Below are 26,905 nucleotides of genomic sequence, written 5' to 3' on the forward strand. Positions count from 1 at the left end.
AAAATCTGTCTGGTTGCAATTCCCATTTCTATTCAGTTTGCAGTCCCCCAGGAAGTAATGGCACTGTTGCCTTCTGCTAATAGTCTTCAGCTGTAGACAAGGCTAGAATTGTTAATGCTTTATATTACAAAAATGAAATCTTTCTAGCTTTTTTACATATCATGAATTAGACGCTTTGGTTTCTTTTCAAGTACTTCCAATGTTTATAATGGGGCACCATCTTGTGGATATAAACTGTGGGTTTGGAGTTGCTTGTGCCCATTAGGAGTTGCTTCCACCTGCAGCTTTTGTGTTGGGTCATGTTTTTCCAATTTTTATGTAAATCGGGTTCATCTTGAAATGCATTTGACACTTTCTCTGGTATCTGTGTGAGCACTGAACCACAGTTGCTCACGTGAGGACATTCATGTCACTAGGAAAGCCATGTGAATCTATCGGACAGTTGTATGAGCCTGTGCTGCTTCTCATTACTGTAGTTCTTTGATTTTAGTTTGGGGTAGTTTTGCAATGTTTGTAATGGTTGGAGTGTTGGGTGGAAAACAATGAAAAAAGATAATTTCCTTCCTGTAGTTATTGTCCTTTTTAAAGATGATTGCCCAAACATATCAGATGTGCTCAATATGAAAGATGAACTTCAGCTGTTTCTTGTGAAGCAGGTGTGTTTAGAGCCATTGGGATATTGTGGACAGTAACTTTTGATTTTTAAGATGTAGAACTGTAATTATTCACTTTCTCAGCAGAAGTTTGCTAAAACAGTCTCCTGTTCTCTTTAGCTGGTTTCAGTTCCTAGTTTATATTTGATGTTTCTAAGGTTACTTATGTGTACCATTGAATGTTACAATCGTATCTGTGCACAGGTAAAGGGACATTCCTTTTCACAATATTGCTTTTTATCCTCCTTTTCCCTACACACACTGAGCAAATATATAAATCGAAGGTTTTGCAAGCAAAACGCTTTAATTAATCAGAAATGCTTTTCTACCCCTTTTGCCAGAAAAGAGCAATTGCTTGAAAAGATAAGGAGGGTTGTGTTTCAACCATGATATGTTACACAAAGGCCACGAGGTGTCAGTGGAGACCCCAGTCTGAGAGCGGATTTGGGATAAACCAGTCAAACGGACAAAATGGGGACATAACTATGTATTTCTAATGATGCTTAGGCTATTGCTGGTTTTGACCTATTTTATATTCCTAGCCTGTCTTTATTTCCTAATCAGTGAGACGTGGATTCCCTTATTTATCAGGTAGCCTTCTTGAGCAAAGTATTTCAGCAAGCTGCTCTTTGTCCTCCTCCATTGCTTTGTTTACAGTAGGGTGGATGCTTGCCTTATTTTTCCTCTTGAGGGAAATCCACCACTCCCTTTCTACTAAATTTGATAGCCATAGGTTAAAGCAGGGGTCCTCTACTTCAGCTCTTCAGACTTTCTGAGATCCCATAGGATTTTTCCTGATGAATCCTTCCATCTGATAAGAGTTTCACTAAGACAGTTGTGTGGTTAAAGAACAAGTTGTACTTCAAAACCTTTCCAGTCTTTCAAGAATGATGTGCCAGATTTTCTGTATATTTCTCTCTCAAAAGCTGAAACCATGTAATCTAACCACATGTGGATCAACTCCTTGACCTAAGTTCTTTCCTGCAGCTAACTAATTTCACAAATAAAAACCCCAATTGTAGCTAGTGGTCCCAAGAGAAACTGGCTACATCTTATTAGAAGGACTCAAAGATAGTTGTTTCAAAGCCATCAAATGTGTCAACAGGAATGCACCATTTAAGAAAACTGCAGAATCCAATGTGTGTCTTGCCCTACCAGTATGTGAATCTCTGTCTGTAGCTTAGGTTCTGCTTATTCCAGCCATTTGTTCTCCCTACTGCACACAGACACATTCAGTGTCTGGGAGACTTTGTGTTTTCAGCTCTTTTGTGTGTCAGTCTTGGTCTCCTTCATCTTTTTTATCAGTAAGTCCATATATAAGCCAGTATGTTTGGGTTTCTTGTCAGTGCAACTATGTAATTTTTTGCTCTATGTTCTTTTATGGCCATTGCGTATGGCATTTCTTGGAAAGTATTTAGCTCAGGTCATTGTTTTGTCTTTCCTATTAACAGTTCTTTAGAAAAAAAGAAAAAAAAAACCTTGTATAAATAGCAATTTAATAGCATATCTACAGAAGTTTGCATAAAAGAGGAAGACAGCTGTTTCTCAGCTTACTGTAAGTCTTCAGTGCAGTCCATCGGTACTCTGGCTAATTTGGAGCAATTTCTGCTGGCAGTGTTCAGTGTAAGAGATAGGTTTTGTTTGTTCTGCAGTATCTTGCTGGAATGAGGCTTGCCTAGTAATCAGATCCTTTTAAGAAATTGTTGTAAGCTTCAGTCCACAGAAGAACTGCATCTAGAAGTGTGGTCCAATAGTTTGTGTGTAACTTTTCTCCTACATAGGGACTTTGTGGCAGAGAATTTGTTGAGGTATTAGCCTTCTGTGTGTGAAGCTGCAGAGAAGAGGCACCAGGGGGCAGCGGAGGCATTTAAGAATGGCAAAAGTTCTGGTTTTGTCCAATAATGAGATTTGCAAAGAAAACCATAGATAAGGAAAACTCTGGTTATTTCTTTATGAACCTTATTCAGCCCATGCTGAACAGATCTGAGGAGGTCAGCAATAGAGTATGTTGCTTCCCTTTTCCTAATTCTGAAGTTTTTCAAAAAACTTTGAAAGGAATGGAGGAGTGCTTCAAAAAGATACGATTGTATGCTGGGTTTTATGATGTAAACTATTAGGTAATCTTAACATATTGCAGAATAAAGAGCCCTCCTCTATTCCTCCCCACTAACCCTTCAAGTATGAATTTCAGAGGTGTCTGCTAGCTAAGTTATGCTGGATGCTATATATGCAGTAAAAATATTACCTGTCCCTATAATTTCATACTGTAGAATGACAAATATTGCTTTCTTTTTCTTATGGATACAGGGTGAGGATATGAAAGAATAAATTCAGTGGTGTGTGAGGTGTGTACACCAGTAACTGCTCAAACAAACTGACCGCTACTTACTACTTGTCCTTTCTGACCTTGCAATTCAAGAAGCTTTACTGGTCTTCAGCAACTGAAATTTATTCCTAACCGACACTTTAAGGCTGCTTTCAATCCTTTTTAATCCAATCTTCAGTAGGGCTGATTACTATATATCATATATATAGTGTCTGTATATATAGCTACATAAGGATTATGTATTCTAATCGCATCTGGATGGTGAATTATTGCTGAAATTAGGTGTTCTGCCCAGCATCAGAAATTCAAAACAATACCTAATCACGAAAATAGTATGATTTACATGGCATATGATTAAGAGGGTTAATGAGTTGGAAATAAAAACACTGAAACTTTCCAAAAGGAAAAATCAGGGGTTTCAAAACACTCTCTCTTCTTTCTCTGTGGTTTTGTTTGGTTTTTTTAACAAATGAATATGAATTTTAAAAAATTTGAACAATTATGTTTTTTCTGTCCCTTTTTTGTCCATAAACTTAATGTGCAGACAGTCTTTTTATTTTACTTGAACTCATGTTGTTTGAACAGTAGAGTTGAATTTATTTTGCATGGATCTAATTTGTACTTAATGTCAAGTGCTGGAACTGTTGCCTGTAATGGGCCATATTTGGGATATGGTAGTGGTTTGCTAAAAACCTGTACTGGCTGGTGCAAAGTTACAACACAGATGTATAATGAAATATCTTTGGTTTTAAACATGGTCTTGAGACTGAGAGTTGAGTGACAGGATTTCTTCTTAGCATTGTCTGTCTTGCCAGTGATCATAGGTAGTTTGTTGTAGGGGAAATGTAGGACTCATCAAAATAGATTGGATTAGCTTGAGATCTATCCAGTCTAGCATCAGTCTCTGAGAATAGGAGGTAACGGACACTTCAGAAGAAGGTGCAAGAATTCTTCTGTAACCGAGTTTGCAGGAACCTGTTTTCAACACTGGATCTTACTGCCTATGCTAATGACTGGTCTGAATTGTGAAGAGCTTGCTGTCTCAGTATACAGTATGATATTAATTTGGAGGCCTGTAAAGGTCTTAAAACTATTTTTGAATCTTGACAGATTCACAGTCTCACTTATTTCTATTTATGTGTCATGTGAAAAGCATTTTCTTTCACTGTAGTTTTGAATTTCCTACCATTTTTTAATTGAAATTTATTTGGTCTAGTGTTACGAGAAAGGGAGAAGTGTCTCTTGAACATTCAGTATGTTCTGTGTTTGTATCACATCTCCTCTTACTCATCTTTTTTTATGGTAGCAATTCACTGTCTTTGCTATTCTAGAGCCTTAATTATGCTTGCTGTCCTCTGAATCTCCTCTAATTTTGCAGTATACTTTCAGAGATCGTTCTGTCTTCTTCAGTTCCCTGGTTCCCATTTTCCTGTCTTGTATATTTAGCTTTAAGCTGCTCAAAGTACTGTTACAACGGAAGCCTCTAAAACTGTGATTAAAATAATATCTGGTGAAATATGCCCAGGGTTCTTCCAAGGGAGGTCCTATAGAAATGCTTAGTATTATTAATCTGTCTGTACTCTGGACAGGATATAAATAGCATTAGTTAAGGGTATGAGGAGAAAAAGTAGGAAAGCTCTGTAAGGGGAACACTGGCTAAGTTCAGCACAATAGCTGTGCTTATAAGGAAGATAATGTGTGGGTTTTGTTACACAGAGACAGGCTGCCTATTATTACGCCTTCACCACATCTGCATGTTGGATGCATGCAATCTATTTATTGCAGTGGGGAAAGCCAAAGCTGAAATATTGACTGCTAAGAGGTAGGCTCAGAAAATGTCTTTCCTCCTCTGCATATTTGGGTTTGGGAGGAGTAAGTTAATATAACTTTCTGTACACTTCTCAATGGTCTGCATAACAATCCTGGAAGTACAGCACACCAGTCAGGTCCCTTTTCCAAGCTCAGATCAGTAGAAGAGGAAACTTTTTTTTTTTTTTTTTTTTTGTAAAGTAGGGGAAGAAAATAGTGAGCTGTAGTCCCAGCTGCAGTACCACCTGACCTCTGGAGATGCATCACTTGTCACTGAGCTTCACTTTTTTCCTAGTAGTGCATATTCTGCCTCGAATAAGCATTAAATTTACTGGAGTACAAAGAAGGGACTAAGGTACAGACTTTTCCTTTCTTTTATCTGGATACTAAATGACTTGCAGTGCTATAAGCCTTAATTAAGTGTGACACCTTAACATTGTTGATTGGATTTCCCTAGAGCCAGTTCACCCATACCTAGACAACTAGTTTTGTCTAGAGAAATTACCTTAAAAGGTCAGTTTGTTGCATTTGCCAACCTTTTCCTTAGTTTTGAGGCTCAGTGAGAAAATCCCTATTAACACCTCTACAGAAGATAGTATTTATGAGGCCTGGGTTAGGCTTTATGACTGCAGAAGCTTATCTGCTCTGAGACAGATTCAAAGCTGTATCCAATCTTGTCAGCCTTCAAAGGCACCCTCACAAGACTGTGAAGAGTTGCTGAAGTCTGCTGGGGTGTGTAGTCATATGCCTGTTTGTCACGCACCATGCAAAATTAAACCTGCTGCACGTCGGGCTGGCTACAGTCATTGTCTGCTGAATCCACAATGTACAAGGGTCTTACATCACTGTACTGGGAGAAAGGTTGCAATCTGGTTTGCAGGCAGGAATGCTTTTTCCTTCTGTTGCTTTCCAAGTGAGACTTTAATGGCTGATGCCGCTCTGTTTCAGAGATGGGTTTCAAATGATCTCATCCTAGTGATTTTCAAAGGCCAGGTTTTAGTAAAATGTATTTACTGCAGTGCTAATTTATATCCTGCATCTGAAGCTGAAGAAAGTTTGATAAATTTCAGGCACTTTAATACAAATACACTTGTTAAGATGTCTGCAAATCACCTACTTGGAGCTCTGTTTAGTAAAGGTGATACAAGCTTTGAAATCTGGTGCTTTTCTGGTAAAAGCTGCTTCCTTAAACAGACTTTGAACAGTATATTCTGCTGGGTCACTGCTTGCAAGTCACTGAAAATGGGCCTCACAAAGATAAATGATATGAGAAAGAAAAATGGTTCATTTTACAGTGGCTGCAGCTCTTTGGATATGTTGCATGTATGTATTTGATGAGTAGCCTCACTTCTGGACTTACTTCCTTCTCACCTCGCAAACAAAGGGTCAGTGCTTTAACACTGTACAGCGCGTGTTCAGTATTGTAGCATCTTTCAGGTGCCTGCCATGCAATTCTCATGCATCATCTAATTTCTTTCATTCAGTTCTAAGCTGTTGCATGTACTGTAGCAGAATGCAGTTTTCAGACAGTGAGCATCTTTCAGTCATCACATATCTGAGCATTCCTGGTTATAATATTGATGTTCTGAGCTGGCAAAGAAAGGGAGTGGTAGTTGCCTCTTTCCTGTTCTTCAGGGAATTAGGAAATCAACTTTCTGTATTCTTGAAACAATCTCAGCAAATAATTTTCCTCCTAAAATTGGCAAGAAAGATGCATCTAGTTTTCTTGCTGTTCTAAGGGAGAGAATGGCAAAAAGTGCTCCCACCTATCCTGTAGAGCAGCCTTAAAAACAATGCCGTGTGAAGCACGTTGATAACAGGTTTTCAGGAATTCCAGATCTTGCAGAGGTAAGTTGTTTTCTTTCTTTTCCCTTTCAGAAGCTAAAGTCATCCTTGTATGAATGGAAAACAGGCAGGAAGGATGTAAACTTTACTTGTATTTCCTTCCATCTTTCTACTTGAATTCACATCAGTTCCTTCCACTTTCCTCTAATGCTGCTCTTTTTCCTTGTCTTACTAGAATCTATTTTACTCACCTAGCACAGGCAGAAAAGAGCAGAGCAACAGTGCACGAAGGAGTGAAGCCTGGGCTTGCCTTCAGTAAAACTAGGGGTCATGAGAGAACTTTTGGAGAAATTTCCCTCATCTCTGCCAGCAGTGTGCATAGAAGAGAGTGAACAGATGGGGGAACGCCCAGCTCGGGATATGCAGGTGGAAAGAAGTAAAGGAACTGAGCTGACTTGGAGAAGAACTAGCAAAGAAAAAGCTTTGGGGAGCGCATCCTGTCCTGTCTGTATGCATGTCATGTTTGCATGTGCGAGCACATGCCTGCGTATGTCTGAATTTAAAGCTTCCTAGTCATCAGGCTTACATTCTTTTCTTTTAGTAGTTGTTATCCAGTCTAATAGGTGTGTTTCTCTACATTTTAAATCAATAGCCACAGGTTCACATAAATGCATGTGAAATGAATGAGCATGTATGTATTTGTGTGCATGAAGGCACTTACACCTACCTATTCTTTGCAAGGAGTCTTTTGGGGGCGTGGATTTTGGGGATTTACAGTCTCCCATCAGCCCCCCATATAAGTCTGATCCCTTGCAAAACTTCTGGGGATGCTTCCAGCCCTGAGTCTATAATGGCTGTTCTAATTACAGTGATATAATATTGCATGGTTTTGTACAAAAAACTGCAAGGAAGTGTTACAATTTCTTAAGATGATAACATAGGAGACTAGTGTAGCTCATTAAACATATGGTAGCAGTAATCCGAATTTATATTTGGAAACATATTTTCCCCAGAAAATCTTAAATAACTTTGGAGACCCAAACCTCACTGGAATTCTAAAGAAATCCCCTAAACTATTGTGGAGTTGCTATGGAAACATGCAGGTGCTCAGACTGATACTGTAGAATAAAAAGATAATTTTTAATTAGCTGGGAAAAAACGGATTATGCTTTTCCACATAACTACTGTATATATTGTCATAACTAAAGACAAAAAAAGAGGGCACAGTTGTACAGTAGTTTTTACTATTTGGGGTTTCTGCCTGAACTTTTCAGGTCTTCCTGTTAAAAGGAGTAAAAGTGTTTCTGAAAAGCATAGTCTTAATAACCATGCACTAGATCTGTGCTGCTTCTAGAGAGAATTGGAGTCTCCTGGGCACAGAGGTATTTCTCCTATTGTGACTTTAAACACAGTTTAAATAATAGTTGCCACTGTTGATGGCAACTATTTACAAAGGCCACGTGTATGCTCGCAGTCCAGATCCTGTGTGCAGACCATTGGGGCAGCTCTTTCTGTGGACCCATCAGTATCTTCATCTAAGCATGATGTGCATTCCTAGGCATATATTCCCCAACTACGGTTTTCCCTTAACAGTGAGCCAGAGGTATCCAATTAGCAAAGTGGAGATACTCTGTTCCTGTAATATTTTTTTTTTAAGCCTTGCATCTCCTACTCAGATAGTGAACAGCAATGCTAGCTAGAAGAATTTTAAGATTTCCATTTGACTAATGGCCTTTAGCTTAAGTTTATTCTTTTTTCACTATTTTTTTTTAATTAGCTGCAAATTTGGGGGAGGAACATTTGCAAAGGCTTAGGTTTGCATTTTCTGCTGGGGGCTGTGAGGCATGCAGTGAGAATGTTCCACAGTAGTGCTTACTCTTCAGCGTTGAGGCTTTAGTTCTAGCTCTGCAGTCCTGTGTCCAGGAGGTGGTTGCTGAGACTTTTAACTGAAGAACAGCAACACGTGTTAAAATACTTGACAAGCTTTCTGGGGAAGCATAGAGACTGGAGTAATAATTGCAAAACACAGGGAAGGCTTAGATCTGCAAAGGAATTTAGGCACTTTGCTCCCCTTGAGAATTAAGGGTGTTGTACTGGTGGCTTATTGCAGTGTCTTTCATTTCAGGCTTAATCATTAGTTATTCTAGTTTGCCTGGAAAATCTGCCCTCTGTGCACCTGTATTTCTGTGTAATTTCTGCTTCTATTCTAGCTGCGTCTACAGGCCTCTTTCTTAGTCAGGCACACAGTACTGGGTGGTGAGCTATGCTGTTCCCACAGTGGGATACAATCCTAGCCTGAAAAATTATTTAAAAAAAACAAAAAAACCACAACAAAACGGACTGAGAGTATGAAGGAAGAGAACAGTCTCCTCTGAGATATCCCTGTGGCCTCAAGGTAAGCCAGCAGTACAGCTTAGGATGGAAACTGATCCTCTTACAAGCCAGCATTACGATACACTGCCTATCAAGAGGACATGATTATCATCACATATGCACGTTACCATACCCTATCTTATAAGGGGATACAATCTAGAGTATCTGTTTTTTAACTTCAGTCTACATAGGACTAAATAGGAGATGTAGATGCACCTTTCTCTACCCGGGAAGACACACCGTGTGCTCTGTGGGTGGTGCTTCTCCCACCTTTGCTAGATGGGTGTGCTGCATCCTCACTCTGAAATGTAATGACAGAATTTCAGCTCAGCTTCTCTGTGCTCTGAAAACCTATTGTAACATGTAATTTTTCTGTAGGGGGTGGCTGTATTCTGCATCAAAAGGGGTTACCTTACTCATTTCATGCTTTTCTCACTGTTGTCTGAGGGTAAATGTGATCTCCCTGGAGTCCTGTAAATTATTGATGTGAAAAAGTGCAGACTCGGGAGATGAAAAACTTCGTCTAGGTTTAGTGAATGAACTTGCATGTCAAGTCAGGAGCTCTCCTTGTTTTCTCTCTGGTTTTTCTCTTAATAGCATCTGCTTTCTTGTCTGTGCTGCACTGACAGAAACGGTTCAGCGAGGCTGCCTGTCTTCCTGTTCTTTTTCTGCTTATTCCCAAGGGGGATAGATACCATGTCTGGACAGAGGAAACCTCTCCCTTGGCATTTTCTCGTAAAACTCCCGCTTTGTTTTTTTTCCCTGTATAATTCACCTCCATAGCATAGTTTGCCTATTCCAGCGTATCTCAGGAGATTCCTCTTCAGGAAGAAATGAGTCAAGTGTGCTACTTGCAAAATGGAAGTATAAAATAGCAACGGAGAGTATGGCACCCAGATGTAGCTCTGGGGCAGACTTCATTAGCGTCCCTTCAGTTCTGAAACCTTTTTGTTTACATAACCTGCTGATAAATCAAAACACGCAGGTGAATAACTAATACAAAACACGTTACGAAGGTGGCTATAAGCCCTCTTCAGGCCTACAGCATCCATAAAGGTTAAAAAAGTTAAACGGCACCTTAGGAAGTTAGTTTAGCTATTTTCCTCCAATGCTGCGGAAGAGCAAGCCCTTTTCGCCTCGGCCGTGACGTGAGCGTCACGACCCGTGGCAGGAGGAGGTGAGGGTGAGGGCAAAGCTCAGGACGGCCACAGACCACTCGCTTGGCGGCCGCTTTTCACCCTTCGGTTCCCGGTCGGCCGCCGCCCCTGCCCGGCCCCGGCCTCCCCGCTCGCGCAGGTGCCAGACGCCCTCCCGGCCCCGCGCGGCGTGTTTCGGGTGGAAGGTGCCCGCAGGACCTGGGCTGGGGGAATGCCCCTCCGCCCCCGCGCGTCCCGGGCGCGGAGGACAGCGTAACCGGGAGGCGGCCGGACCCTGCCCCGCCGCGGGCAGCCGCGTCCCGGAGGCGGCGCGGCCGCCTCGCTTCCCCGTCCTCCTCCGGGCCATGGCGGCGGGGGCGGGCCGGGGCGGGGCGGCGCGCTGACAGGCAGCCCGGCCGGCCGGGGAGCAGCGGTAAACAGGAGCCGGGCGAGAGAGCCGGGGGTACCCCGGCCCCGCAGGAGCCTCCCAGCGCCCCCCCCGGCCCGCCAGCGCCACGGCCCGCCGCCTCCCGGCCCCGGGCATGGGCAGCAGCAGCCGCCGCAGCCGGAAGAGGAGCCGCCGGCCCGGGCCCTGTGCGGGGCACCAAGGTAGGCTCGGCCGCCGCCCTGGCCGTGGGGAGCCGCCGCCGCCGCTTCCTCGGCGGGGGCCGAGCCGGGGCCGCCGCCCCTCCGGCGCGGGGAGGCCGGGGCCGCCGCCGCCGCGGGGAGCGAGGCCGGGCCGCGGGGGTAGCCCGGGGCGGGCTGCCCGCCGTGCCGCTCGGCCGGCGCAGGGGCCGCCTGCCCTGGGGGTCGCTGCCCTGCGGCCGCCACTCGGCCCGCCCCGGCGGGCACCGCCTCGCCCCTCCGGGTCCGGCGGCGGCGGCGGGACCGCCCGCCCGCAGGTGAGGCGCCTCCTGGAAGCCGGTCGGTGCCGGCAGCGAGCAACAGGCAGCTGTGCGGGGGCGGCGTGGCCGTGGCCCGCGGCTGCCTCCCGTGGGACCGGCCGCCGTGGCGTGGCGTGTCGGCCGGGGGAGGAGGGAGCGCGGCGCGGCGCGGCGGTCGGCTCCGCCGGCCCGTGGGGCGGAGGCTGCGGCGGAGCCTCCCGTCGTTGGCCGGTGCGGAGGCTCCGCTCGGAGAGTTGAGGGCTGTTCCTCTGTCGGAGCTGAGGACGCGGCACCTAAGTCGCCGGTAAGAGGCTTTCCTACCTCCGTCGCCTTTGTCTGCTCAGCCTTGGCTCGTCCGTGTGCGCCTTGGCGCTGGGAGTATTAGTATTGCTTAGGAGACACCGAGAGCGGATCAGGTGGGTGGGAGAGGCACTGTTTGCACTAGGTCTCCGGTTTGGAGGAGGAGGAGGACCCGAATTTGCATTCAGTTAGTGATGTTGAACGAAGATACACCGGAGAGAAAACTGCACGCAAGATGTGCTGGTCACAACGTGTTCGTAACAAATCGTGAAGTTTTCACGGCAGACTGAAATAGTCTGAATTCCTTCATGCTTCCTGGAGCTAGTTGGCAGAGAGAGTAATGCTCAGGTTGTTCTGAACTGTAACACTTTAACTTTTCCTCTTTTAGTACGCTGGAAGTGCAAGCAAAGCTAGAATTATAGCGTGTCAATGCCAAAGCAGTTTGTTTCAAACTGCGGTGCAAGAGGGCATGCAGCTCAGGCTCTGCCATTGGCAAAGGTCTTGTATGCTTCTAAGCATAGCGAATTTGTGAAATAACCCAGCAGCATAAATATAGAAGGGACGATTTAGGTAGAACTTGAGTGAAGGTGGAAAGAGATCTTGGAAGGAAGATGGGGGTGGAAGAGGAGAGCTGGTCTGATAATAACACTTCAGCTGAAGCAGCAGCACTCTCCATGAACTTTTGCTGCTGAAATTAGTTCTGGAGTAGTGTCAGATGAGGCTGAGGTTGATCTAGTAACAGCTCTAGTCAAAAATCTTCAGAGGAAAGAAGTTTGCTTTGAAAAATGCTTATTTACCAACCTTAAGATGTTTTCTTTGAAACCTATCAATGCTGATGAATTTCCACTGATGCAGCATTCTGCGAAGTCTGCCTCTGGACCAGGATTGCTGGAAGTGTCGAGGGTCCTGGCTCGAGGGTATGCCCCAGCACCCAGGATAATACCTGCTGAGGGGTGTTGGGCAGCTTCTCAGCTGTGGCCCAAACCGTTTGGTGCCAGACTCCCCTCAGCAACCCTGTAGCTGCTTGGAGAAAGTGAGGCAGACATTCCCCAGGATTTGATCCTGCTACGGTTGCTGAAACTGATAGGACTACAGAAGTCTGAACAACTGTCCCTTCGCTGGGGACTTCATTGATCCTGCTACAGTTGCTGAAACTGATAGGACTACTGAAGTCTGAACAACTGTCCCTTTGCTGGGGACTTCATGTGGCTTTATGAACTCAAATATTTAGTGAATTGTGAATTTTTTGTTGTGGTGGTGTTGGGGTTTGTTGTTGTTGCTTTGGTTTTTTTAATCTGGCTTTCAGCCAGCCCTAGTCAGCAGTTTTGCTTATAGAGGTAAATTAGTTGAAAAGAAGCGATTTTCTGTTTTGAGGTGTCACATTGGAAGAAAGGCTGCAACCTTTTTCGTGCCTTGGTGTATGGATATGTGGCCAGAATTGGTGGAGGTGTCCAGATGAGGCAGTTACGATTCCAGTGCTAGAAAATCCATCTGTTCCCTGGCTGCTTTTGCCCAGTCTTAAGTGTTATGAGGATACATTAATTCAACACACTGGATGAACTTTCTATATTTTCAGGATGAGGTGTTTCTTGGGTTTTGGTTTGGTTTTTTTTTTTAAACTTCTGTTATTTTAAGTCTAACCTTTTGGACAAGCAACTCTCCCATGTTCAAGGGTGAAAGGACTCAATCTTCCAAGCTACTGAGGCTGTCACACGTACTTTGGGCAATGTACCGAAGTCTCTTCTTTTGTCAGCCTGATTTCCTTATTGCTCTTCCAAACGCTGTATTGGTGGGGGAGGCAGATCATTGTAGGAGTATGGCAGCTCCCAGTAGTAATGCTGCTCAAGTAAGGAGCGGTAGGTGGTTCTTACAAGTCCTGAATTGACTCTGCTGCCTAAGAAAAAAGAGTCTCCTGCTATGGGTCTTCCTTGCCATACACCTCAGAAGCAGTCAGGCCTAATGTGACTGACTGATAGCTAGCTTCAGAAATGGTGAAGAATAGAGTGAGCATGGCCATTTGCCAGGAAAAATGAAAACAGGAGTGGAGTGTCCTATTTATTTATTTATTTATTTGTTTTTACTTTTTGTTTTGTTTTGCTCTGGTCCTCCCTTCCTCCTTCCCCTGAAAATATAAGGAACTCTTGATCCTGTAGAAGTGTCTAACTAGTATTCTGTAAGAGGCTGTAGCTGGGCTACTTTAAAAAATGAACAGGCTTTGAAAGAAGGAGCTTGCAGGAACCCTGGATGTCATTGTGCTTGGACTGTGTTTGCATGTGGCAGACAAATAGTGAATAGTGAAGCTGTAGAAGGCTATAAAGAATGGAAAACTTCACGTCTGGGAAAAACTTCACCTCTAGGACATAAAGTATTAGAGGGGAAATCTTCCTGAGGAACAAGCTACGCAGTTACTGCCTGCTGCAGTTCTTTCTCTGGAGCATCTAGTGCTAGCTGCTGCAGGAACTGAGTGAACCACGTAAACCACACATCTAATTCGCTGTATTAATTTCCATAGTGAGACAGAACTCGTGCAGGGTTTAATGTGACTCCTGTTTTGCTGACTTGTGTGTTGACTGCAAAGATCTGGTGGCAGCTTGCTTTGGTTGCTTTGGCATAGCAGAGCTGGCATTAAACTTGCTGGGTGGGCTTTGTTCATTGTGAAGTTTCACAGCTCCATGTCCTTGAAACCCTCTTCACTAAGTTAGGGCCAGTTTTACTAGTTCTGTTGTCTGGCTTTTACTGAAAAAAACACTTGTCCAAAGAACTCATCATTTCCAAAACAGATTCCTTTTCACTGCTTCCCACAATATTTTTGTGGGTCTTTTGTCAAGGTATCTAACCACATTCATGTGAAGCATTAAAAAGCCAAATAACAGATTACATCATGTTTATTGGTTCTGGGGTAGGTAAATGGACAAGAGCCCTTGGAAGCACAGTCTTTTTGCAATTAAAGATACACTTTAAGAGCTGTGTTATTCTTAAATGTAACTCATCACCAGACAGTTCACAAACAGCAAGAGATATCTCAGCCATCAGCAGTTTCTAAGTGCTTGCAATTTCTTTCCCCAGGGACCATGGGGAAGGCTGGCCTTTATTATGTGCCCAGCTGGTTATTGGGTTTGGTGCCTCTCTCAAGGTCACCTTTGATACCTGCAGGCAAGTAGGGGAGCTTGGTAGCACATCTTGAATTTAACCAGAGACTAGGCAGAATGTCATAGTTGATTGAACTTGACTAAAAACAGCGTTGGAAATTTTGATGCCAGGTGTATGTCTAACAGGTGGAAAATACTAAAAGATTCTAGAAACTGTGGTTGAGATTTTCCATAGTTTGATGAAATCAAGTCAACTAGTAGGTGAGGACTTTATCCCTGGAGACTCATTTAAGGATCCCAGTTGTAAACCTTGCAGAATGTGTGGCCAGAATCAATATAGAATATAAATATTGTATATTTTGGGGAAGGTAAATCCTATGTATTGGTCAGGTATGCCTTGATGTCTGCCCATTAAAGCTTCTGTGTGTCTTTCAAACGGCATCAGGAGGACAGAATACACATCACCAGTCCAATCTGCAGGTGAGGCTGGTCATGAGCAACTGTGCCAGAGTTTCTCCTTGGAAAAACAGGCATTGGATTTAGGAATGTCATTTAACAGGTGACTGAAAACCACTAAGGGTGAGTTTGTCCCTCAGTTTGGCTGCAGCTTTAGTAAGATCATGTGTTTACACACCATTGGGGATAAGAGGTTCATTACAAGCAATAAAAATATTCCCAGCTGTTCTTCCCTGAGCAGGTAGCTTGACTTCTGTCATGTCCTTGGACACAGGATGAGAAACGTTTCTCTTTGAATCAAAGGGTGAGTTGGATAAGACAGAGGGGAAGAAAAGAAAGGCAAAAGGTTCTAGGGTGACAAACCAAAAAAGAAGAAAAAGGGAAAAAAAAAATGGGCACAAGGTTAAACACAAAGTTGCTAATTTTTAAAAAAGCATACAAATCCATGGTGACTCCCTTCCCCTCAAATGTACTTTATTTTTAAAAGGCCTTTCAGTTCCTCTTTATTGTGTGTACTGAGCCTGCAAGGACAAGCATCTGTAGGAAAAAAACCCACTTCTTAATAAACAGATAGGCTTCCCCTGGGTCTGATCTGCTGATTCTAATGACCAGAATAATTTGTCACTCAGACTGACTTGCTGCTAATAACTCTGTGCCATCGGTGCAGCTTCAGGAGGGGTGGATGTGCTCTTGTTCTTGTCACCAAAGTTCTGCTTTCTTGTTACACAAGAATTTGCACAGGGACAGCAGTGGGGGTCTATATATTGCCGTGACACCTAGCCCCAAAGATTACTGACTTCTAGACATGACTTTTGGGTGAATTTTGCCTGTAGAGGATCATTTGAGTAGTATTAACTGAACAGGAAGCAACAGACTTGCTGTGTACAACCTGCCCTATAGCACCAATTAAATACTGAGGAAGTATTCGGTCAAATCTTGCTACCTTAAGTGCTTCTTTTAGCAGTGGGGCCAAGCCTGGACTTTACCTTCCTGGCAGAGGGAAGGTGATGTCATGGGGATTATTAGTGGGAGCTCCTCCTCTCCCAGTTACTGCAGCACTTACAAAAGGGATGCCTTTGTTTAATTTCATTCATAATGACCTCTTAAGGCATCTCTTGGTGGAAGAGCCTCCTTCGAAACCAAAGGGGGCTGTAGCAAGACAAAGAGCCTTCTCTGCCTATTTATATTTGCTTTCACTGTCACTGGCTCCTCATGTCATCCAGGACAGAGGATTAATCTCTCTGATCCCTCTATTTCTAGTTGTAAAAGCGCAGTGTGCTATTGAGGGTGATTCACTACAATCCTTGTTATAATCTCTTGTAACTACGAATGCATCAGTCAGAAGAGGAAGGCTAATGGAAAAATGTGGCATATTTCTGTGTGTGTATATATATTTTTTTTTTTTCTGTGTGTTTATATATATATTTATGGGAAGTCTGATGGATTGAAATACAGGGAGTGATGCAATATAGGGCTCTGCCATGCTTTCATAACACGGGCCACATTATAGCAAGAAATTCTTGCAAATGCCTCCTCTTGCCCTATCTGAGTGTGGTTTTGTCCCCTTCTCGCCTGTTTCCCATGGCCTCCTTCAGCAAACCACTGTTAAGGGACTTGCACTTAACAGCATGATGAACTCTGCTACAGTAGATAGAAAGTGAAAGTTGGCAGTGGCTTTTCTGTTCTTAATAAGCCTGGTGAAGTCCGACATACCAGAACAATGTGAAGAGCACTAGGTGATAGTTTACTGTAGGTGATGACAGAGGGGAAAATACACATGGGAGCAATCTGGCTCTTTCTGAAGTTAACAGTAGGCTTTGTTTTTTCATTCCTTTCTGGTAAATGAAGTGAGTTTCCCTTGTAGTTCTGCATCTAAAATGTTGTCCGTTTAAATGTGATTATTGTCATCATAGCTTTCAGGGTCATTTTCATCCTAGAGCTTGCCTGCCAAATCTGAACTGGAAGTGCCAGGACTAGAAAGGACAGTTGTCAGGTTTTTTTTCTCTAGCACAATCCTTGACCACCCATTTCCATTGAACCTGCTTCTATAAAATGTGTGTGTATACGTGCGTGCTTATCATATGTAACAGACAAGTAGACTGAAGACTTGCAGAGGAGCTGCTGGTCTTTGACATTGCAAATGATCTCTAGATGAGAGGGTTTTCTTATACCAAACAGCATAAATGCATGCTGAACTAAATGCTGTCTTGTTGCAAAGAGAAAAAAAAAAAAATCTGCTTAGCTCTAAAAAGAAGAGGAAGTTCACCTGCAGCTAAAGGTTTGTTGTGAGAGACAGGAAATCTGAGTCTTGTTCCTGCTTCTGGCCTTTATTTTCTGGTTTAAGCTACTTCACCTCTGTGTACCTTAGTTTCCTGCAACTCAGTTGTCATCTGCATTATTTTTTTTGTAAGGTTCTTGTATTTTTAAAAAAATATTTTTTAGCCTGCTTTCCAAGGGGAAGTGGGCTTACACAATCACACTGCAAGTAACTTCTGAACCTGTTGGCTAAATGTAAAACATTTACTGGAACTTGAGTCGTCACAGGAAGAAGGGAATGTAAATTCCAATGTCATGACCTAGAGCTGCAGCCTCACCCTGAGCTGAAGCCTGTGGAGATAGCACTTTTTTAGACACAAGATAGTTCACGTGGGTGAGTGGTCCTTATGAAGCCTGCAACCACAGGATACCAAACTGTGGGATATCAGACTGTGCTAATCCTTCTGCCCATGGGATGGCCTTCTTCCATTGCAAAGCCTTCTGAGAGCCTAGGGGAAAAAGTTAAGTATTGTTACTAAATTAGAGCTGACACAGTGCAGCAGACTCTTCACAAAATTGATGTTTGATAACATAAGGGGGTGGAGGGAGGAGAGATTCCCTTGTAAAATTACAGGAGTCTTGTCAGCCTGGCTTGATCTTGGGAGTTAACAAAAAAGAGTAGCATCTTTGATTAAAAGATGGAAGGGGATTTTATCTTTGCTCTTGGAATAACAAAGCAGAAGGCAATAAAAATGAGATCAAATTTCAGCCTTCTAAATGCATCAGTGTTCTTATGCAGTGTGTTAACACTGTAGCCTTGAAATGTCTCATTGCTTTTGGGCATGAAAACTCTATATATGGCCTTTTAGCAGTTCCTTTGCAGGAGTTGTGTATTTTGATTCTGTGATTCTTGTGACAGCGATGTTCAGCTATTTTGTACCCTTCGTCCTAGGGTCAGACCTGACAGGGGAGGATAACTTCTGACTGAGACCACTAGAGTTAAGTCTTTCAAATGTTGCAGAAATATTCCCACCTTGCTTTCATCACAAAGTTGCAAGGCTTGGAAGGTCTCCATGTTGTTCTGTACAAGCTGCTACATGCTTTGACAGGTGTGTGAGAAAGAGTCCTGCTCTGGTGCACCTGCGGAGCTCTGCAGCTCCCAAGGCCTTTTAGAGATGAGATTCTTTTTCTGTGCCTTCCTGGGACTGTAGGAGAACGGGACTGTAGGAGAACTGCACTGTGATGTTTTCCAGACAAACCACTGAGAAGGTGGGATTTGCAACTCTGTTGTATTTTCCAAATGGCAAGAGGTTCAAAATTATTCCTCTTTGACCTTTCCTGATCCATCTGATTACTTTCTTAAATTAAATGTGTGGCTTTGTTTCTAGCAAGGCAATGTTCAAGTGATAGATTAGAACTGCGGCTTCAAAGTTGTATGTTCAAAGTAGCAGGAGATGACCCTGCCAGAGCCCTGTGCCTTGTACCAGTGTTGCCTAAGTGCTCCTTGCTTTTTACCCCTGCTCAGTAAGGCTGCATCTGAGATGCACACAGTGAAGTGTGGAAGCATCTCCTCTACATACCTACATGCCAAATGCAGCAGGGTAAGTCTGATGTATACTTTGTTGTCTTTTGGTGGTTTTCTTCTTCCCAGGATCGGAGTCTCCCATGGTAAGCATTTGGTATTTTTGGGACCCTGAGGCGCTTGTATCTACCCAGGCCTAGACTTTTATTCACTAGTGGTGCTGATATCAACTTCTCCAACCACAAGGCAAGGATCCCAGCTCAGTTGCTGTTGAACACGTTTCATTCAAGATAAGATTTCTCACTCACTTTCCTTTGTTAGTGATACCCTGGCAAGAAGCAAGCATAGCATTGTGTCGTCCAGCTACTTGAGAGCAAGGAAGCTGAGTCAGGATCAGTTCCTTATATAGAAAGTGAATTAGATACATCATGCATTTTATTCTTGGCTGTGATCTTCCGTTGTGTCTGTTAGACATTTGTTATGGTTGTTTGCTTTCTCTGTGTACTTGAGCTCTACGTGTCAGCTGGGACATGTGTTCAATCTGTCTTATCCATCTTTGAATGCCCACTGGGAGGTTTTTTCAGGTGGCGTGTTCTCGCTGTGCGGTACTACAGGTGACTTGCACAGACTCAGTAGGGCTGTGATGCCCTGCAGGCATCCTGCTGGTTAGCATACTGGTTGGCTGCTTGTCAGCTGCCTTTTCAAGTGCTCCATAGCTGCTGTATTTAGGCTCTTTGGTTTGTAAGAGCTGCATGGGTTTGGCTTAGCCTTTCTTTACTGGCTGTGCCTGGTGCAGGGGTTGTGGGAGGAAGCTGCAGGGAAGGTTCTGCTTCAGGGTAGGTGCTCTGCTCAGGGAAGGTATGTTTGCCAGTTGCATCTTGGTGCTTTGGTATTATCTCCCTTTCCACATGACCCCACAAAGCATATACTTATGCTTTGTCACACAGTTTGCATTGCTGCTTCTGTGAATAAGGGAGGAGAAACTGAGCCCTCAGACTGGCCTCCTTTGAGCTGTATCCTCTGTGGCTCATGGACAGGTCTTCGTGGTTGATGTAATCTAACTAATGCATATGAGAGACATCTGAGCCAGGAACAGGGAATTTAATAAGATGACGAAACTGTTGGGTTTCAAGTCTGAAAGTAATTCTTGTCAGCAGGAGATGGGGAGTGGAAAGCAGCTTGACTGTATACAGCGCATCCCACCGAGGCCCATAACATGGACATACTGTAACATAGACCTGCTTTTCTGAGATGCTATTTATTCTCAGTCTCCAGCAAGCCCTGCGAGTCAAGGAGAGTTGGCAAGTTTCTGAGCCGAGTCTTTCTTCCGTGGGCCTTTTCTTCTTCCTTTATTGGAATGTGCCAAAAAAGAAGAAAATCACTGGGAGGCTAAGTCGTGCTTTAACCTGGTGAGCAATAAAACAGTACAGTGTGCTGTCGCTGGGCCTTCTACGACTCCTATAAAAGATGCCGCTCCAACATGACAGCTGTCAGAGGGATGGGTTACTTGAGCTTGTAAGTGTCTTCACCAGTGGTGTGTGAAGGCGGCTGTGCCTTTCCAGACCTCTTCATCTTCCCTTGCCATTCTTTCTAGGCTTTGAGTGAGAAACCTGAAGATCTTAAGAAGTCTCTTCTTGGCTGTATGGTAGCTGCTTCCTTTTTCCTCTCTTCCCTGCAAAGATGACTGATAGATTATAGCTTTTGAAGAGATACTAAATGTTGCATTGGAAGTTGGTGTGTAAAATGTAGTCTTAGAAAAAGCAGTGACTTACAACTGACTGCAGCTCCGGCTCAGTCGGACGATTGCTAAAAATAATCCACCTTCTAATTCCACAGTTGATCTCTAATTAGAGAAGTATTCTAATTCATAACCTGCAGATAGGACAAGATCAGAGACTGAAGTGATATCTCTGTTTTGCCAGTCAGGAAAGTCTGGGCAGTGTCAGTGTTTGGGAAGGGAATTTTGGGGGAAGACCAGGTGCTGTAAGGGTGATGGTACCAACTTCGCACTGGATTCATGCTGAGTCTTTGCCCCAGCTAAATGCCGTAGGGTGCAGTTTTGCAAGCAATGCTTTTTTTTCAGGCAGAGAAGATGCCCTCCTTGGTGGGCATCTTCTTCCTAGAGAATTTTTTTTTTTCTTTAAAAAAACATGCCCACCCCAAAAAAAACATTCCATGAACACACAAACAAACATTTATATGTGTGTTACGTTGTTTCCTGCTTGAAGCTGTTAGGTAGCATTGGTTGAGCATTGTAAGACAGCTTCCTGGCTTTGCTACAGAAGCAGCACAACAAGGAAGAGGGAGCCTTTTCAGCTGAGATATTTAACATTCCTTAAGATTGGGGTCTGAATACTTTTTAGCTTCTTCTTGGTTTAGTTTCTAAGTTAGATGGTTACTGTCCTCTGTAATGGGGCAGTGAGAGATCAGCTGGCCTTGCTGAGCTGTGAAACTTCTGTTAACTCTGCAAGAAATGTAGGTGATGTGGGATTGTACCAAATTACTTCTTCAGCAGAGGATGGTAGTGGGAGCTTTTGCCATCGCCAGGTCATACCATCTACTGAATAGCATGTGTCCCTATAAAACAAGAAGTTTAGCTTCCTCCAGGATCAAGGCTTTATGCCTCAGTTAGAGAGAGCAAGGCTAATGGAGAAGGACTGTGTCAGGCACCAGGTCACTTGTGACACAGAGGGGTCTATGCCTGTTCCTAAGCACAGTGCTGCTTCCTCTAGCACCCAGAGACTGAAGGGAATGATTGGGTCCTTCAAGGAGAAAGCAGCAGTGTTTTGGTCACTTGTGGATTCTAGTCACTTCAAAACCAGCAGAATTCATATCCTTCGTCTTTAAATACTTTATGACCATCTTGATGCTGCTGTACAGCCCATGTGTGGGAGCCTGTGCCAAAGATGGGACTGTCTCTGGAGAGGAACATGACAACTGTTTTAAGTGAGCAGAAAACTGAGGAGATTTTGTCTTGATTTTCTAACATCTGTTGCATTTGGAATAGGGAGTAGTTTTCTTTTTTCAATTAAAAAAAAATATCTTGCATTTGCCATGTAAAAATGGTTAATGAAGAATTACGTCCTTATCTCTCCATTAGCCTAATTCAGCAGACATTCCAATTATTTGTCTGTAGGAATTTTTTAATCTCCTCTTTGGAAGAGCAAACATCCCTCAATATTATTGTAGTTGTAACTACTTAGAGAAGGAAACCACATGGTCAGCAGGTATGGGTCCTGGAAAATAGGAAGGAGAGTAGGGTGGGGTTGGGTGGGTTTATCTCACTGCAGCTCTGAATGCAGTTCATGCAAAATTCTGATGTGGCCTCAACAGGTTCAATGCTCCTCTCTTTCCAGCAGTACATTTTCCTCCAGGGCTGATGAGATTTTTTTTTTTTTTTTTTTTTATGATAAATTTTTCTTCTTGTCTTCAGTTTCAACCGATACCTGATAGAAACTGCTGTTCCTTCCAGGGTTTGTCTTCATGAATGTTTCAGATTTTACAATAGTGCTTATATGCACCAGAATTGCATGGGCCTTATTTAGCACACTTGGCTCATCTCTCTGGCTCTTGTCTAAACTAATTTAAAGCAAAGAGCATCTGTTAGGGGAGAAGACAGAAAAGCCATTTCTGAATGTGCCTGGGTTGTAAATGTGACATGTGAATTGGTATCAGTGATGTGGCCATGATCCTGAATTTTATTTTAAGCCTTTCCTTGTTTGGACAATTTCCCATATCAACTTCTTTTACTTGCCCTGTGGATATGTAACGGCATCCCAGAATCCATTCTACCGTATTGCCCAATTTATCACCAGGTTGCTTCTGAACCATCTTTTATCTTGACAGCATGTTGCTCTCTAATGGCCTGAGCTTCTCACCCTTGCTAGACACTTGAAGATCACTTGAAGCATCTGCTGGAGGAAAAACTAGAAGTCATTTAAGCAGTAGGGCAACAGAGCACTGCAAGTCACCCTCTTCTCCAGCAGCAAGAAACAGACCTGTGGAATTCTTGGGGTTTCTCATGAACAGGCACAATTTCTCTGTACCTGGATACTTTGCTCTGTATTAGCAGCCTTCTGCAGCTGGCTGTGGTTGACTGGCAATGAGCAGCTAATGGATGATGATGAACTTCAGAAATGCTGCTCCAGTTCTGGTAATAGAAAGCTGTGATGGATTTGATTTTTAATAGGATTGCATACAGGTCTTGCAAGTGCATAGGAATGGACTGGTGGAGTTTTGTGCTGTTTCTCTAAACTTCTTATAAAATCTCTAAACTTCTAAATATTTGTAGAAACAAAGGGACTAATACCGGACGGGACAGAAAGGGTCAAAACTCGATTACCAAACTGAGAACGAGGACAACGGGTGAGGATGCAACCACTGGATGCTGGTTTCTTGTCCATATAAGAAGGCAGCGATTTAAAGGAATCCACAGTCATGTATTCATCTCATGATCGCATCCAGTGGCTATTTTAGGTACAGTGGGGATGAATGGCCCTTTATAGACTGTGGTAAGGAATGCCTTGTCTGTGGGGTTCAGTAATGCCAGTCCCTTCTTTTCGGGTGGCACAGAGCACTGTGTCGGGGGAGGACGGGCAGAACCAGCATACGTGTGCCAGTATGCTCATGTGAAATAACACCCTAATGAAGGGAAACTGTGCTGATGCTTCGCTGCCAGTGCCTGTTGGTGTCAGCGCTGGCGTGGGGAGCCAGGGTGAGGGAAGCCAGGCTGTTTGTCAGCCCTCTGAAATTGGTTGCCTGGCCTTTAAACTACACCAGGGACACTTGCGGTAAGAAGAGCACATGCAGCCTTTTTAACTGTGCAATGTATCCCCTGATAAGGTTGCAGCTGGAATAGGTCATCTTGTTCTGGCACCTGGAGGGCAATTAATTCTGTTCACAGAAGTGGACTCTGTCTATAGGCTTTATACATCTTTACTTTTTAATGATAATGCTGTGACACAGAGGTTCTTAAACTCTTCATAGCACAATTTTCATGTTGAAATTGATGAGAAATACCATGTTTGTCTGGCTAGCAACTGTCTGAAATCAAGATCTGGCAATTTTTGGTGAGGATGCAGGTGTGAAACCAAAGGAGTGACTCAGATGTGTACTGCTCTTATTGCTTGTCTTACTGTAGCACTTCGATCTGTGCTCTTGGTTGTACCAGGTACCATACATTGCCATGGTAAGGAACAATACCACCGCCACAGAAGCTATCTGTGCGGCTGAAACTGCTTGGAGGGGGGAAGTGGACATATTGGTATCCTTCCATTGCACAGAAATGACTAAACTGAAGAACTTAAATGATTTGCTTTCCTGGACCACAGCCAGTGAGCACACCTCTGTAGCGGTGACATTTGAAATAAAGTTAAAGATGGGCATTTACATCTATGGGGCTGTGGACCGCAGTACTGGTCCTTTCCATGTTGCCCTCTCGAGAGGGGGTTCTTTGGCAAATACATTGGCAAATGTATAGAGAAGGTATCGGCATGGAAAAAGATGGAAACAAAAAAACATAAAGTAGACGTGCTGTGCCTGAATATACTTCCCAATAAAAAGCTCTCACCCAAAATCTGTTATATTTTAATGACTCACAGTATTCCCCTGCATTTGAAATGTATTTAAAATTTAAAACTTTTAACTTCAGGGGATAGCAAATGACTTCCGGTAGCTAGTTTTGCATCAGAACTTCAGGTTGCTTTAAAACATGGGAAATCATGGTTGAAAACATAACTTAGTGGTGTCATGCAAGTTTGTGGACAAATTGGGTACAGGATGCTTGGTACATTGCCCTTTTTACTCTGTGCTTGAACTTTTGAAGACTGGGCTCTCCAGTTGCATTGTGCAAGTCCTAAAGAATGTGGTTTATAGCTGTTTTGTCAGAAAGAGTTTAAAGGTTTGTCATAATGATCCAGAAATCTAGATTTTTATTAAGACTTCCAGAGCAAAGATATGTTGTAACTTAAAACCTATGAATAAAGAGTTACCTGGCATTTAACTTGTAAATCATTCAAAAGAAATACATTCTTACATGCACTCCTTTGGAAATTTCTCATTCACCCAGAGACAAAGAAGGAATGATTTCATACTTTATCGAAACACAGAATCATTTAGTCAATAGTATATTCTTTTTACTGTGGCTTAAGAGGAATGTTTTGCCTGGTAGCAGTTAAACAATAGTGAAGAATGTTGCTTAGGTGCCTGTTGTTCCTAAGTAGCTTTTACAACTGTTAGCCTCTGATGTAATGGAAAATAAGTGATGTAGCACAGATTTTCCTAAAAATGCATCACTGTTATCTGTATACAATACAGAATGTGAGCAGTGTCTTCACTGAACAATGATGAGATTGTTTTTTTCATCAATATCTTGCTTTGTAAATATTTACACTGTTTGAGAAACACAGGCTTTCGTTGTCTTCAATGTAAATTTATGCATTTGTTTTTAATAGTCTTTATTAATTTTGAAGATAAAAATATGAAGCAATTTTTCGCTGGATTTCAGAACTGATTTAGAGTTTCGTGGACCCCAAAAGGATTATAGTAGAGAATGGGAAGTGATCATAAATCGTCCATAGGTGTTGCATTTTATCTTGTGGACTTGTGTACTAGACTAGAAATTTGCCTGCAAATATATGTTGATGCAGATTTCTCTTACTGGTCTGTACATGCATTAGTATGTCCCTCTTTCCATTTGATTATAACCTCCATTAACACTTTCTTTTAAAAACTATTGATCATCATATGGAGTGCTTTGCCAAATCGTAATGATCATGTGGGCTTTTTTCCCAATAGATTTGCTATTATTCTGGAGGTCTGGGGTGTTGCCTTGTCCTTGATATCACTTGCTGTCTTTCCCTGGCATATCATAATTTTGTGGGTTTTGGCTTTTGCCCAGGAATAGGGGGGAGGGGTGTGTTTTTTGTATCCAGTGGATATACTGTGGACTCTTGTGCGCTGATTGCAGGGTGATCTACAATGGCAGGGGACTAACTGTGGCAATCTTAGTAGGCCATTCCTAAACCTGTGTTCACAGTAATCTGACCTTTTTTATTTTCCTTTAATTTAAGAATTTCAGATTGCATGAAACCTCACCACTGCTCTCTACAACCATTTCTGTGGGTAAGGAAAAGATGCATTGACCATTGCATCACCAGTGTGCAAACTGTGATGGAATCCATGTAGGTTACTGCTATGCAATGCTTTTGGACAAGTAATGAAGAAGGAAAAATAGCTTTTCTCAAAAACTGTAGCAATAGGCATGGTACTGTGGCATGTTGTTATCTGACAATGAATATTATGAAGCAGCAAGTCATCATCCATATCTTTAAGAAAATTTTCATTTGAGCCATGTGATTAAGACAGCCTAATTTTTGCTGTGCTTCGGTGCCAAATCGGAGGGAAGAATGCCTTTTCTGGAGAGGGGCATTAATTTCTCAGGAAGCCAGTCTCTACTCGTTGTGGAACTTGGTGGGATCATGGCTAAGAGTGATAACAAGGCAAGTCCCGTACATGCTGTGATACTACATCCTTCTTGCAGCAAAGCTGTAAAGACTCACAGCTTGCGGTGCGATCCATGTGCTAGACCTGGTCTATTCAGAAGCACCTCGGGGCAGGACGATGTGTTTAATGTGAAGGGGTGAGGTGAAATGGTGATTATCTAGTGGCACCCCCTTATGCAAATGGATTTGGAAATTCAGTAGAGCAACTTACTGGCTGAGGATACAGCAGCCCTGGCTGTTGACCTCTCCCAGGCCCCCACCATTAGGGCTTCCCAGAGTAGAGAATGAAACTTCTGCTTTAGCGCTGTTTCTTTTTGCTTGTTATAGTTAGAGACTGCCCCAGGGATTATTGCTGATGGTACTGTGGACTGTTTCATCAACAAATATATAAGGGGAGTACTTAAAAACATGTATTGCCTTGAAGACCACTGATGTAGTTAAAGAAGTTTTGCTTCTGTAGCAGGAGCTTACTGCCCATGTGTGTGTGGAGAGCACCTGGTGCTTTGTTCTTTCCACAGGACATCAGGAATGATCACTGATGTTTCTGATGCAGGTAAGTTGCTAATAGTAGCATATGCAGTCAAAAGTAATTTCTTTTTTTCTCCAGGGACTGTAATGACTGTATAACTTTGTTGTCAGAAGAGAGGGAAGTGACATTTGTTTTCTTCTGAATGCTACCAAGCTAGTTCATAACTGCACTTAGCAGCTGATTTGATTTGAAGGGGACAGATTTTAAGGAATCTGTTTTTCGGAGGTGCAGGTCCTGCTCAGCTTCCATTGAAATCAAGGGAGGGGCTTGCTGAGAGCTCTGGGA

The 26,905-nt window shown here is 43.1% G+C and overlaps 1 protein-coding gene across 9 annotated transcripts in view; it reads left to right on the forward strand.

The window, feature by feature from the left end:
• The first annotated feature begins 11,097 nt into the window (after nt 1–11,097).
• MARCHF8 (membrane associated ring-CH-type finger 8) overlaps nt 11,098–26,905 on the forward strand; it is a 98,531-nt gene continuing 82,723 nt past the window's right edge. For 3 of the 9 annotated variants that reach the window (XM_041127173.1, XM_041127176.1, XM_041127174.1), the window contains exon 1: nt 11,101–11,270. The gene's annotated coding sequence lies outside the window, so the exon portion shown is untranslated. Of the gene's footprint in view, nt 11,271–26,905 lie in introns of all 9 variants that reach the window. The other 6 variants (XM_041127172.1, XM_041127175.1, XM_041127178.1 and 3 more) reach the window with 6 other exon arrangements.

The sequence above is a fragment of the Aquila chrysaetos genome, chromosome 11, assembly GCF_900496995.4.
Source record: "Aquila chrysaetos chrysaetos chromosome 11, bAquChr1.4, whole genome shotgun sequence".
In the NCBI taxonomy this organism is placed as follows: domain Eukaryota; kingdom Metazoa; phylum Chordata; class Aves; order Accipitriformes; family Accipitridae; genus Aquila; species Aquila chrysaetos.